This window comes from Crinia signifera, chromosome 2, assembly GCF_055691185.1.
Source record: "Crinia signifera chromosome 2, ASM5569118v1, whole genome shotgun sequence".
NCBI lineage: Eukaryota > Metazoa > Chordata > Amphibia > Anura > Myobatrachidae > Crinia > Crinia signifera.
The window spans coordinates 214247406-214261674 of record NC_139218.1 but is presented as its reverse complement, the minus strand read 5'-3'; the positions used below and the strand labels follow the sequence as shown (position 1 = coordinate 214261674).

Genomic DNA, 14269 nt, shown 5'->3' with positions numbered 1-14269 from the left:
TCAAATATTGCGCCTTCCCTGCTCGCGATCCGGCTGTCAATCAGGAGCCACCACACCCAATTGGCTGGCTGACCATGAGCAGGACAGGCACGATATTTGAAATAGCCACAGGCGGACCTGCTCCTGCTCGACCTCCTCACAGTCACAGTGCTGCCGGTCTCTAGCTGGCTTTCCCTGGCATCGCATGATCTCCCGCCTCCAGTCTCCAATTCCCAGATATTGTATAGTCCAGGAACGCCACCCGTCTGGACTCTGGACACCAGGTCTAATTACCGGACTGTCCGGAGTAATCCCGGTCGGGTGGTAACCCTAAGCACCCACATGATGACATTCCCTGTGTATGATTTTTTTTTTTTAATTCAGTAATTTTTATTAATTTTCAAAGAACAGAGTGCCCAAACAGGCAAACACGTTGATACATAAACATCTTGCATCAAATAGAAGATATAGTACAGCATGAGTAACAAAGAATAAGTACATATCAAGGACCACATTTCCTGCAAGAGTTATATAGCGAATATACCCGAAGGCGCCATTCGGGTAGATGTCCAACATATTGAGACAGGAATACACATGATGTCTTATCATAATAGAATATTTAGAGTTACTTAGCATAAATTCCAAACATAATAGCTGTATAAGGAGTAGAATGAAATAACAAAATAGGCTAAAAATATCGACGTGTGAAACAAAAAATAAAATATCCTCCCCATAAGCCCCAAAGCAACCCTACCTCAAAACCCCCCACCCTGTACAACCCACCCCCAACTTAGGCGTACCTGGATCCCTGAAAAATAACTACCCCTACCCCTCTAACTACTATGGATTATAAGGGAAGGCAAGTTAGTGGCCTTTAGCTATGGTAGCTAATCTATGCCAAAACAAAAAGCTAACCTACCTCACCCGTTTTGCCACCCACCCAATTGAAGGATAACAGCAGTATGGACTGATTGGGGCAACATGAAGGATAATGGGACACATAACAATTAAGGACAATATATTAATGGCCCATATCAAGGTTAGATTCAGCTCTCCCGAAAAAAGAAACAAAAAAACAAAAAAGGATACAGCAACTATTGCAAATATGTTATTACAGGATATAATGCACGAGTACATTTACGGACACATAATGGACACCAACTGCCATATTAATAAAGGAACATAGTAAAAGCTAAATGGATATATCAGCTATTGCAGATATATTAGTATGATTACTTATAGGATATAATGCACAATTGTATCTTACAAACATAAAAAAGGACACAGAATATGATAATAAGAAATGAAGATAACCAAAGCCATGCACCAAGGAAAAAGGCTTCATTCATAGGTAGGTGCTATTTAACATTAGTCTGGCCAGAAATCCATGTCTTGAAAGGATAGAAACAGGATGCCGGTCTCTACCTATGGCAGTCTAGGATGTGTAAAAGGACAACCAGTAGCCATATATAGTAAAAGTCGGAATCTCAAGACATCAGAGAATCGTATAGAAGGGGTCTCTTTGGGAGCCTTGATCGTGCATATGACAGCAGGATCCTCAGATTGGGACAGGATCATCAGACAGCAATCATCCAGGGCATAATCGGACACAGGAGCTGTGGGGTAGTATCTTGGTCCTGAGGCATAACTTCATTATCCTCTAGAACACATTCAACATGGAGGCAGGAGGCAGAAAGATCATCCCCCTCTACACCAACAAGCCTGCTAAGAAGCCTGTCAGCAGAGGCACGTACAGCCTGTAGGATTAGATGAAGAGAGGTTGCCATATTTATATGCAGAGTACACACAGCTGGTATTCCAAATATGCAGGAGTATAGATTGGCTGCCGTGAAGGATCTCCAGGTATGGACAGAGGTGGCTAGCACACCTCCAAATCTGGAAAGGATACAGACAGCAGCTCATCTGGCCCCAACAATGTGGAGCCTTAACCCTCCGGCCTTACAAGATGGCCGTGGCCTTTCCCCCACCGCAGTTATGCGGGACTGTACTGTGTTGGGTCCGGGCAGCTGGAGGCAGTCAGGGACAGCAGGGGGCCGGAGCGTGCAGAGCGGTGGGTCAGCCAGCCGCCGAGGGGAGTAGCTCGGCGGCTGGGTGGTGAGGAGAACAGATGGAGTGCGCTGTCCCCGCACGGAGCAGCAGCAAGATGGCGCCGGCCTCAATCTTCACCCTGATCTGACCGGAAACATGCCAGAGGGACTCCCCTACAAACGCGGGCGGCCGGGAGCAGGTGAGCTAACTGAGGATGGGCGAGCAGGATAGTTGAAGCCCCCTGTGTATGATGTTTACAACATTCTCAATGTAGGCTTCTTATTTCTGTCCTTTAAATACATTGTACACTGAATATTTCTTAAAATGCCTTCTATAAATAAAAAGCATGTCTATGTGCCATTATGAGACATTGCCATGGTGACAAAAGAGTTTAGGCTTCTAAGTAGTCATAAGTAGAATATCATACCTGTAATATTAAAGCTAAATGCAACAGTAGAAAATGACTAGAAAAAATACAATATAATACTGGATGGTTAAAGTTCTACCACATGGCTTAAATTATCACCATATATTTCAAATTGTATGTTATTTTTCCACATAACTACATAAATATAGTAGTTTCAGAAAGGTTTTAAAAAATAAGCATTACTTATCCAGTGAGATAGCATTTCAATACATAGTATTTCCTGATTATTTTTCTCAGTCTGCTGTCTACTTATCTCATTGTTCATCGGCCCAGTTATGCCCATTTTCATCTCATACCTCAACATGCTGCTGACCCTCTTTTCTCTTTTCTAACTACACCCTATCACTTTACATGAGAACATAGAAATATACAATTTGTTGATCTTGAACTATCTTAAATGTTAAGGAAATGATTTCAAATTGATCAGCGGTGGTACGCCTATGCAAATCTTTCACAAGAACCAGAGGAGGATTTTCCACAATGCAACCTTAAAATGTCGAATGTACAGTATATCTTGTTTATTTCAACCCAGTATAACCAGTCCTGTATGGGGACCATGTTTTTGTAAGGAAAGCTCTTGTAGTAAAACCTGTCCTTTGCAATGATATGAATTCTGAGTCCTAACACGCACGTGTGCTCAAGGGTCAAATGCAATAAAAGTCCACAGGCTTCTATAGGGTCCACAGCTTCCAAGCTCCAGAATCTATCGCATTCTAGGACTTGGTGCAATGGAAGCTGCCAAACCTCCGAAAACAACAATTTCAGTTGTTTGCCCACAATTTTATCATTGGTGCATCCCACCTAATATGTGTGCAATAGCAGTTTCTCCAGTAGCATAGGCAATTACAAAGTCTAGAATTGGGGGTTTCAGTTTTCCCGAAACCCTACAACAGGGTCAGCTGCTCAAATCATGACGACATTAGCAGTAGTATATAATATGGATTGAGTAGAGCTACTGTATGGCCACAACATGCAGTATAAGGGGTGCAACAAAGCTACTGCCAATGCAGAATGGCTGCTGCTTCTGCTATCAAATCTAACGTGTGTGTGTTCAGTCAATGCAGACCAGAATATAGTAGTACATCAAAATAAGAATGGGTGGCCGGGCCCTAGTAGCGTATTAGCATAAGGCAGCCATAAGCCTGTAATACAACCCTAAAGCTGAGTGTAGGCTCATCCTACCCATGAATCCTAATAATGGCAGGTTATTTTACCATGAGCAGTGTGCCTGCAACTGAGCACCTGTTCACGATCCATATGATTGCATGGTGTGTACCATACCTTCCAACACCTCATCGATAAAAATCGGTACAAATTGGGAGGGGGCATGACCACAAGCAAACGGGGTGTGGTCATAGATAAAGGGGGTGTGGCCATGTCATTTTCCTATCTTTTCAATAGATTATGGGGCAAATTTACAAAAAATCATCAACATAACATGGATAAACCCTTTGCGCACTCACTTCAAAATGGTCCTTGTTGGTTCAGATGTTAAAATAAACCATGGAAAAAGTAAATCATATGAGCTATAATTGTACAAATAACAATTATGTTTTTTTCATGCAGAATGCACTGGTGAGGAACAACAAAAAGGTGCCACACCACCCAAAGGTGCCTATACCAAAGTGTACGTACACTCAGGCAAGAATCTTCAAAAGCACTGAATCAAAGTTGTGTAATCTCTTTTCTGTATAGTGCAAGGGAACAATGTTTAGGAGCTTGATCATTACCTGCACACACTCCGCATCAATGCTGATTTTCATTAGGTCGACATGTACACCTATAAGCGTAACGCTGCCTCGCCATGCTTCAGGCTGATAAAACAGAAATCAACGCATCAATAAATCTATGCTTACAAAAGAAGAAGTGGTATAGTATGGTGGTGCTAGGACCTTTTACAACTGTTGTGAAAGGATGAGTAAAATATAGGAATACTTATCCTCTGAGGGTCTGTATTCCTTTTGTGTGTCAACTTGTTGGGAAATTCTTTCTTGAAATCTTCCAATCTCCCAGGTGGGTGGGTGCATGAAAGGAATAAAGATGAATTATTAGCATTAGATTTAGGACGTGTCTTTCAGGTGATTCAGCATCTCAATGTCACAGGTTTTTTTTGCATACCTCACTTGCTATGATAGCAAGTGAGTGAAAGCACATCTGGGTTTCTTTTTATATATTCGTGTTAAGTCGTACCTAACTTACAGTACATCAAGCTAGGCTTTTCAAGATATATAATGGTATCTTTATCAGGAGTAGTGATGGCATACCCGTACTCACTGTGGATCGTGTGCTGCTCCTCTCATAAAGGCATCTTTCAATTTGATGATTAAAAATGATTTTTATAAAAAATATACAAAAATAGTGTTCAATCTCTGAAGAATTTGAAAAGGGTCACAACAACCTAGGAGGGGTTGGTGGTTCCAAAGAACCCAGTCTGTCCGGCCATGAACCGGCCATGAACAGAGCTGGATCTTTAAAAATTGTGGATCCTACCTTGCCTCCATATTGCACTCAGTTTTCTTAATACTGTTCTTAATACTGCAGACGGCATTGCTTGTTGCACAAGTCCCTAGGCACAGCGTATAAGATCTACCCTTTACCCCAATCGGTGGTTGTGTTTGTATGAGGCAGCATCCATTTTGTTTCACCATGACTAAGTAAAAATTATCTTGAAATGGCACATGGATTGAAATATGCTTCCTGACTGTAATAAAGCAATAGCTGAATATTTGATATAATTTTTTTTTTTTTTGTTTAATAGGATTAAGAATGTGATTTGAAACTACAGATTGAAAGGGGCAGACAGCGAGTCTGCACATTTTAAGGACAAAAGTGAATACCGAGATAGCATGTTAGGCAATAGATAGACACGAAGGCCATAGAGGCCCTTATTCTGATCGGTGCGTACTTTCCCGAATTCTTTCGGATCGCGTTTTGTAGCCGTCTGCGCATGCGTGGGGAACGCCATGCGCATGTGCCACGCATGGTCTCCGTACTTGTTCTCACTAATACCGTACAGAAATGTGCACCGCAATCACTCGGCCAATATGGGTGTGTTATGGGCGTCATGCGGAATGACACAGGGGCGTAGTTTCAAAGTGGGCTAAACTGGGCGAAAACATGGGCGGACACGGGGGAGTACACTTATTTTGGTAGGCGTGCATTCGGACAGCACACCGAATGCACGCGAACAAAAAGGGAAGAAATGTGCGGTGTCCAAAAGGCTAGTATTGCTTAGCGGACACCACTCAGTCATGCGCTAGGCAAGCGGAACGCCTAATCAGGACGGACGCACCTCAACCAATGTCAGCTGAACACAATACAATCACCTAATTTACTCATTACTTGTAAATTACACGCTTCTCACTGCTTCAATTGAAACCAATGCACCTTAAATGGACCATTACTAAACACACACATATATGCTGCAGTTTGCACACACTTTTACACTGCAAATAATGAACACAGCTTCATATGACTAATACTAATACACATGTCACTTCTGCATGTATCAATTAATCCAGACATTTTGGGGGCAAAAATAACATTTATTAAATGAACATAGAAAATATTTTCAAAACCATCACAAAATAAATGGTACCATAACAGGACTAAAAGTAAATAATATATAATAAATAGCCACAGCAGAATCATTAGGAACACATCAGGTGGCTTCACAACAAAAGTAGAGCACCAACACTTCAAGTACAGCACACAGTAATGCTAGGCCAAACAGGGCAACAGGGGAACCAAACATGACATTTGAACCGCGGGCAAATGTGGTGACCCTCGGCACGGATTTTGACACAGGATGCTGACACACACAGCTCAATGGAAGATTTGGGAAGACATAACGGTGGAGATTAATGGGGACACAAGTTCATTTGCGGGCACGTTTGCCCCTGGCAGGCTCCTTGCCACGTGCAGCAGCTCTTCGGCCTCGCCCACGGCCACAGTCAGATGGTGTGTCACGTGGAGCACATGCTGGGGAGGGGGTGGATCTTCTTCCCCCTCTGGCAGCAGGGAGTGATGATGGTGGTAATGCACCAGAAACGGGTGACATTAGGACCCTATTGGTGGTAACTAGCTCCACCATAAGTTCATTATGGCAGAGGAGGAGTTCATTTTGCCGCAGGGCTTGATCAGCCAGCACCTGCAGGCTAGCAGCAATAGCCTGCATGCTCGCAGCAATACTCTGCTGGCTGTTGGTCAAACCCTGCAGCACCTCCTCGGCCCTACGCACCCGCTCTGATGCCGAGTCTCCCTGCTGCACAATACTTTCAAGCACATGCCCCCACGTGGACAATTCAGCCGCGGACATTGCCGGCTGCTGCTGCACGGGCCTGCTACTGGGGCCAGGTGGCACAGACTCCACAACCTCCTCAAGAGATTCTTGACCAAGCGGTGGGGATGCTGTTGAACGAGAAAATACCAATTACCACACATTCCATGCAAAATTCAAAACATCTACTTATGGCCTGGCAAATAATTACCTTCAAGCGTAGAAGCCATCAATTCCGCTGGGGACTCGCTGTCTATGGTGCTCACCCCCCGGACCTCCTCCACTGCTATGCAGCACTGTGCCATCTCTTCCAGGGGGGTGAGCTTCAGCTTGCCAGGCATGGGGCCAGCCCCAGAGGTGTGGCTGTGTTCCCACCGCTGGGTCAATTTCTTCTTGAGGTTCCCTTTGAAGTCGTGCCACCTGCAATCAAAGTGTACATATTAATACACGTCACTCCTCATGTTTGCTGTAGCACCCATTGCAATCTGAAACATAATACAACATGTGCCTCCTGACACCAAACTTAGATTATATTAATTTTGAAAAACAACCCTTAGAAGATACAACCACAGTCACCCTACAATAACTATCAAATCAATATCATGGCAAACATGTCTGTGCCTCCAAGCAACGTGACCACCCATTGACCAACTCCATCTAATATTGAATGTAAACATTACTGGACTTGTACTGCTCAAATGTAACACACATGTACTTGCCTCTTCTTAACGTGCTCCGCCTCACGAACTTGTGGAGCCACCGCATTAATCTCCGCCGTTATCTCCTCCCAGATCTTCCATCTCCTTGTGTGTGTCAACTTTACCGGTGGGCACTCTATCAAATCACGTGCCCGGGTCACCAGGATGTCAAGCTCCTGCGGTTCATATGCCATGTTTCTTGTGGTTGGTTCCTCTGTTGCCCGACTGGGGCCACGGGCACGACCACTGGCACCGCCACTGCCACTGGCACTGCCACGGCCACCGGTTGCTGTACTTGAAGTGCTGGCCTGGCTACTCTGTTGGGAAGCCACCTGCTGTGTTCCCAATGATTCTGCTGATGCTGAGGATGGGCCAGCTGCTGATTGGCCTGATGTTGATGGCCCATCTGGCTGCTCTGGGTTGAGGGGGACATAGGTGGTGTTTGACTCCATGCGGGACAAGAGGTTCTGCACCACCTGTTCTTCCTCTGACTCTGAGCCAGCCATGTTTGCAACAACTGTTTGCCTTTCTAGGACCACTTTAAATACTATTTCTGTAATTGGCGTTAATCAGCTGCAACCTGCGTTCCGTACGGACGCGTTCCGTACGGCAGCGTCAACCGTGCGGCGCATACGGCACGCCCCTTGGTGTGGATAAATATTTCACAAAAACCTGGCAAACTGAGTAAGTCTGATTTAGTAGCTAAATGCAGATTTGAACACCAAAGACCAAATAAAACTGAGGTCACACATGAAATGTATATTTGAATGTACATCTGTACTGTGCACTTGTTTGGTATGTAGTACAACTGACACTACCCATTCCATATGTAAATCCAGTCCACCACTTAGCCACAAGTAATCAGTGCTAGCATCCAAATCACATGTGAAAGCACTCCAAATTCAGGCTGGATGCTAGCTACTTTTCATTCCACCTCTGTAGTATGGGCCAGTAGAAGGTAAGTGTACACATGGCAGCATGGCCTAATTTTGGCAAAAGGTCTGCCACTATTTGCTATGTTTCTGCTGCATAGCTTTCATTATAAAATAGCTGTTTAGTACCTTGTTGAGTTATGTGTAAGTGTCTAGTGATGCAGACTATTTCACCTGTTGCTTATACCCATGTTTGGTGAATGTTAGAGATTATATATAATGTGTTTCCATCTTATTTTACACTGTCTGTTTAGGATGGGTGTGCGATGCAATGGGTTAGCCGTCTGTTCGGGCGCATACACGCTGTTAGTGTAAAAATGAACAATAAAGTTAATACCAAATATCACTCTGATCAACCAATGACAGGACATGATGGTTTGATTTGTGCCATTGCTAAGATGGCGGCCTATGGCAAAGCAGCCCCTTTTTCCCCTGCAGAGCTAAGGACACTGGTCGCCGTGCAGGGCCATTCATTACTAACAGGCAGAAACGTAATGCCTATGCGGTGGCCCGCCGGCGCATATACGCCCGTACGCAGGTGCGGCGGACCATCGCACAGCTGGAGCGGCGGTGGTCCGACTTGAGATGACGCCAGCCGGATTTGCTCCAGCAAATCAGGGCCAGCATAGCGAGATGTGAGTGTTTATACATGAAATGGCCATTTGTACATGATTGCTTACATGACCTTATTTAAGGCAATAAGGCCACCAGCCTGATCATGAGTGAAACATGGCATACACTATATGTGTGCTACTTCCTGGTTGACACCCTGTAATGGTGATAAAATATGTCATTGAGTAGGATTAATGTTTGTGATGCTTACAATGGCCCAAATGTCACAGCATACCTGCCATGTTACAGGCTGTGTTTTGTAAAGGCCACAAAGGAGCTGTTTGCCTGTACAATTATCTGTACTTATAACCTTTGCATTTATAGCTTGATAAGGCTTAATACAAATGACCCCTAATCAGCACTTTTTTGTTTTTTTCCCAAACACAGCACGGGATCGAGCAAGACAGGCCCGGGAGGAGCCAGAGGTGGGCCAGGAGGAGGTTGGCCAACCAAAGGCCCAGGAGGTGCCTCAGGAGGAAGGGATGGCGGAGGAGGTGGCACACGAAGTGGAGGAGGAGGAGGATGGGTGGGCGGTGGAGGAGCTGGCAACAGAGGAGGAGGTGCCACCAGAGGAGGAGGTGCCAGCAGTGGAGGCCCCTCATGAAGAGGAAGAGGACGATTTTGAGGCCTGTGAGGTCGTCCAGGCACCAGGAATTGGTATGTATACATAAGGATTAATTTTTCCTTTTGTCATCTACTATTTGCTATGTAGCACTGGTGATTCAATTGTGTTTTTCAATACTATAAAGTGATTAAACAAACTGGGTAGCAACAGACACACGTAGGGGTTAGATAGGGTGGGCAAACCATCCCTTTCATCCAGGACACATATTAATGACACAGGTTGTGGGGATGGCTTTCAGGTCGATTTTAAGTGTCAATGAACCAGTGTAGTTAATCTGTATCCTGGAAGAAAGGGATGACGTGCTCATGTAAGGGTTACATGTCCCTGCTGCAAGCGTACAATCTGTAGCCTCATATAGGTGAGTATAGTTTACAGGTGCTAAATTTGACCAAACTAGATTCAGTATGGCATAAATGGAGTATGGACAGGCGTGGCTTAGACTGGAGTAACAAGTGGTCAGTGCCCCTGGGCCCTCCTGTAGCTAACCACCCCCTGCGGTCTGCATGTATGTTTGCCACCATAATTGTTAGATGATTTGATCTTAGTAATGATTTTGTGCATGGGAGTGGGTTAGTGCTGCAGCTTCACCTAACTGGCATTATGACAATGATTTCTGGAGCAGACCATCAGCAGGCAAGCCATGCTTGATTGCACCAATGTACTGTGCATTCCTGAGAGTTGTGTAACTCCCCTGCCAGGCTCCATCATATAACAGACACTGAACTTTGTTTGCAGAATTGTGATTGGTGCAGCGCGTGACATGCTTCTCACAGCTTAGTCATGGGTGGCTTTGGATTGAGAAGGAGCAGTATGACTGTGAGGTGTTCTACAGAGTAAAGGGTAGAGGGCCAAAATCAGGCTTTCCATGTAGTATGTATGCATGTATGTATAGGTGTATGTGTCATATATATAGTTATATATGTGTGTATATATATATATATATATATATATATATATATATATATATATATATATATACACACATATACACACACACCTGTCACGGTGCATGTTTAAAATGTAGGTTTGACTATGTTAAATGTATGCATGAATATCATTATTAATTTTTCTATTTGTATTTCCTCCACAGATGAGCCTGCCCAAGCAGAGGAGGGTCGCCGTGGGGCCCTCCTAAGAATTCGAGGCCTGATGCGGCAGATGTTGTCCGAAATGGACCGCCTCATTGACGCGGAAAATTAATTTATGCCCCTTTTTTTTTTCATTTTTATAATAATAAATAGTTATTTAAAGTTCTAAGTTGTCAGTGTTTTTTTCTAACATGCAAAAGTATATGTGTAACTTGTTTAAAATCTTTTAAATAAGCAAAATGTAAATAGTGTATATAGATGTATGTTAGGGTCACATGCTGTAAGGGTTAATGTGTGTCATGAATGTAGTAGGAATGTGGGTCAGTATAGATGAGCATTTAATTGATTGAAATTGATAACAATCCCTTTTTCAGGAGGTTGCCTAATTGCCTAAGTGGGTCATGTGATCGCTGTGTGTACTCAGTAAAAAAGTGTGGGATTGAGCGAAAATACTCCGCATCGGGCGTATGGACAGCTTCCCGTACGTTCTGACGCGGTAAGACCGTGCTTGTGCGGGAAGACCGTGCAGAATCTGTACGTTTCCACCGCACAGGCACGGTTTGTATGTCGTCCATACACATGCCCTGTTCTTAACCCCTTCATGACAGAGCCAGTTTGTGCCTTCATGACAGAGCCCTTTTTTTCAAATCTGACATGTCTCACTTAAGTGGGGATAACTTTTTTTTGCTTTTACTTATCCCAGTGATTTTGAGATTGTTTTCTCGTGACAGATTGTACTTCAAGTTAGTGGTAAATTTTCATCGATACAGTCTGTGTTTTTTTGTGAAAAATACCAAAATATCGTGAAAAAATGGAAAATTTAGCAATTTGCAAAATGTTAAATTTTCTGCTTGTGAGACAAATAATCATACCACTCAAAATAGTTAATAACTAACATAGACCATATGTCTACTTTATGTTTCCATCATTATTTCAACTTCCTTTTAATTTTTTTGGACACTAGGAGGCTTACAATATGAATAGCAAATTCTCAAATTTTCATGAAAATTTCAAACACTGATTTTTTTAGGGACCAGTTCAGTTCTGATGTGACTTTGAGGGACTTGTATGTGAGACACCCCCATAAATGATGCCATTTCAAAAACTGCACCCCTCACAGTATTCAAAACAGCATTTTAGAAGTTTGTTAACCCTTTAGGTGTTTCACAGGAATTAAAACAAAGTGTAGGTGAAATTTCAAAATTTCTTTTTTTTTGCAGAGTTTCAATTTTAATACATTTTTCTAACAAATACAGTAGATTTTACTAGAGAAATGTGACTAAAAATTGATTCCCCCAATTCTTTTGTTTTCAAAAATATCCTATATGTGGCCCTAGTGTGCACGTTGACCAAACCACAGGCTTCATAATAGAAGGAGCACCTACTTGATTTTGGAGCCTCCTTTTTATGAGATTTTTTTTTAGGCACCATGTAGGTTTCTAGGCACCATAAGTGCTAAAAGTTAGGAACCTCCCCCACAAGTCACCCCATTTTGCAATCTACACCCCTCAGGGAATTCATCTAGGGGTATAGTGTACATTTCAAACCCCCAGGGGTTTCACCAATTTTGGTACAACTGGGATGTGAAAATGGAAAATTACATTTTTTTACACAAACATGCAGTTCTGGCTCAAAATTTTTCATTTTCACAAGGAATGAAGGAGACAAAGCACCCCAAAATCTGTGCCCCAATTTCTCCCGAGTACGGCAATGCCTCACATGTGACCAAAAAATACCAGTTGGGTGCATGGCAGGACTTAGAAGGGAAGGAGTGATTTTTGGATTTTGCAGCTCAGATTCTGGTGGAATTTTGGTGGGTGCTATGTCGCATTAGCAAGACCCCCCAAGCACCAATACAGTGGAACCCCCCCACAAGTGACCCCATTTTGCAAACTACACCCCTCAGGGAATTCATCTAGGGGTATAGTGTACATTTCAAACCCCCAGGGGTTTCACCAATTTTGGTATAACTGGGATGTGAAAATGGAAAATTACATTTTTTTACACAAACATGCAGTTCTGGCTCAAAATTTTTCATTTTCACAAGGAATGAAGGAGACAAAGCATCCCAAAATCTGTGCCCCAATTTCTCCCGAGTACGGCAATGCCTCACATGTGACCAAAAAATACCAGTTGGGTGCATGGCAGGACTCAGAAGGGAAGGAGTGATTTTTGGATTTTGCAGCAAAGATTTTGGTGGAATGAATGGTGGGTGCTATGTTGCATTAGCAAGACTCCCAAAGCACCAATACAGTGGAACCCCCCCACAAGTCACCCCATTTTGCAAAGTACACCCCTCAGGGAATTCATCTAGGGGTATAGTGTACATTTCAAACCCCCAGGGGTTTCACCAATTTTGGTACAACTGGGATGTGAAAATGGAAAATTACATTTTTTTACACAAACATGCAGTTCTGGCTCAAAATTTTTCATTTTCACAAGGAATGAAGGAGACAAAGCACCCCAAAATCTGTGCCCCAATTTCTCCCGAGTACGGCAATGCCTCACATGTGACCAAAAAATACCAGTTGGGTGCATGGCAGGACTCAGAAGGGAAGGAGTGATTTTTGGATTTTGCAGCAAAGATTTTGGTGGAATGAATGGTGGGTGCTATGTTGCATTAGCAAGACTCCCAAAGCACCAATACAGTGGAACCCCCCCACAAGTCACCCCATTTTGCAAAGTACACCCCTCAGGGAATTCATCTAGGGGTATAGTGTACATTTCAAACCCCCAGGGGTTTCACCAATTTTGGTACAACTGGGATGTGAAAATGGAAAATTACATTTTTTTACACAAACATGCAGTTCTGGCTCAAAATTTTTCATTTTCACAAGGAATGAAGGAGACAAAGCACCCCAAAATCTGTGCCCCAATTTCTCCCGAGTACGGCAATGCCTCACATGTGACCAAAAAATACCAGTTGGGTGCATGGCAGGACTTAGAAGGGAAGGAGTGATTTTTGGATTTTGCAGCTCAGATTCTGGTGGAATTTTGGTGGGTGCTATGTCGCATTAGCAAGACCCCCCAAGCACCAATACAGTGGAACCCCCCCACAAGTGACCCCATTTTGCAAACTACACCCCTCAGGGCATTCATCTAGGGGTATAGTGTACATTTCAAACCCCCAGGGGTTTCACCAATTTTGGTATAACTGGGATGTGAAAATGGAAAATTACATTTTTTTACACAAACATGCAGTTCTGGCTCAAAATTTTTCATTTTCACAAGGAATGAAGGAGACAAAGCACCCCAAAATCTGTGCCCCAATTTCTCCCGAGTACGGCAATGCCTCACATGTGACCAAAAAATACCAGTTGGGTGCATGGCAGGACTTAGAAGGGAAGGAGTGATTTTTGGATTTTGCAGCTCAGATTCTGGTGGAATTTTGGTGGGTGCTATGTCGCATTAGCAAGACCCCCCAAGCACCAATACAGTGGAACCCCCCCACAAGTGACCCCATTTTGCAAACTACACCCCTCAGGGAATTCATCTAGGGGTATAGTGTACATTTCAAACCCCCAGGGGTTTCACCAATTTTGGTATAACTGGGATGTGAAAATGGAAAATTACATTTTTT

At 43.5% G+C, this 14269-nt stretch overlaps 1 long non-coding RNA gene across 1 annotated transcript in view; it reads right to left on the bottom strand.

The window, feature by feature from the left end:
* Positions 1–10494, bottom strand: part of LOC146060466 (uncharacterized) — a 102928-nt gene extending 92434 nt beyond the window's left edge. Inside the window, exon 1 of the long non-coding RNA XR_014470436.1 lies at positions 4186–10494. This is a non-coding gene — a long non-coding RNA (uncharacterized LOC146060466). The remainder of the gene's footprint in view (positions 1–4185) is intronic.
* Positions 10495–14269: the final 3775 nt, after the last annotated feature.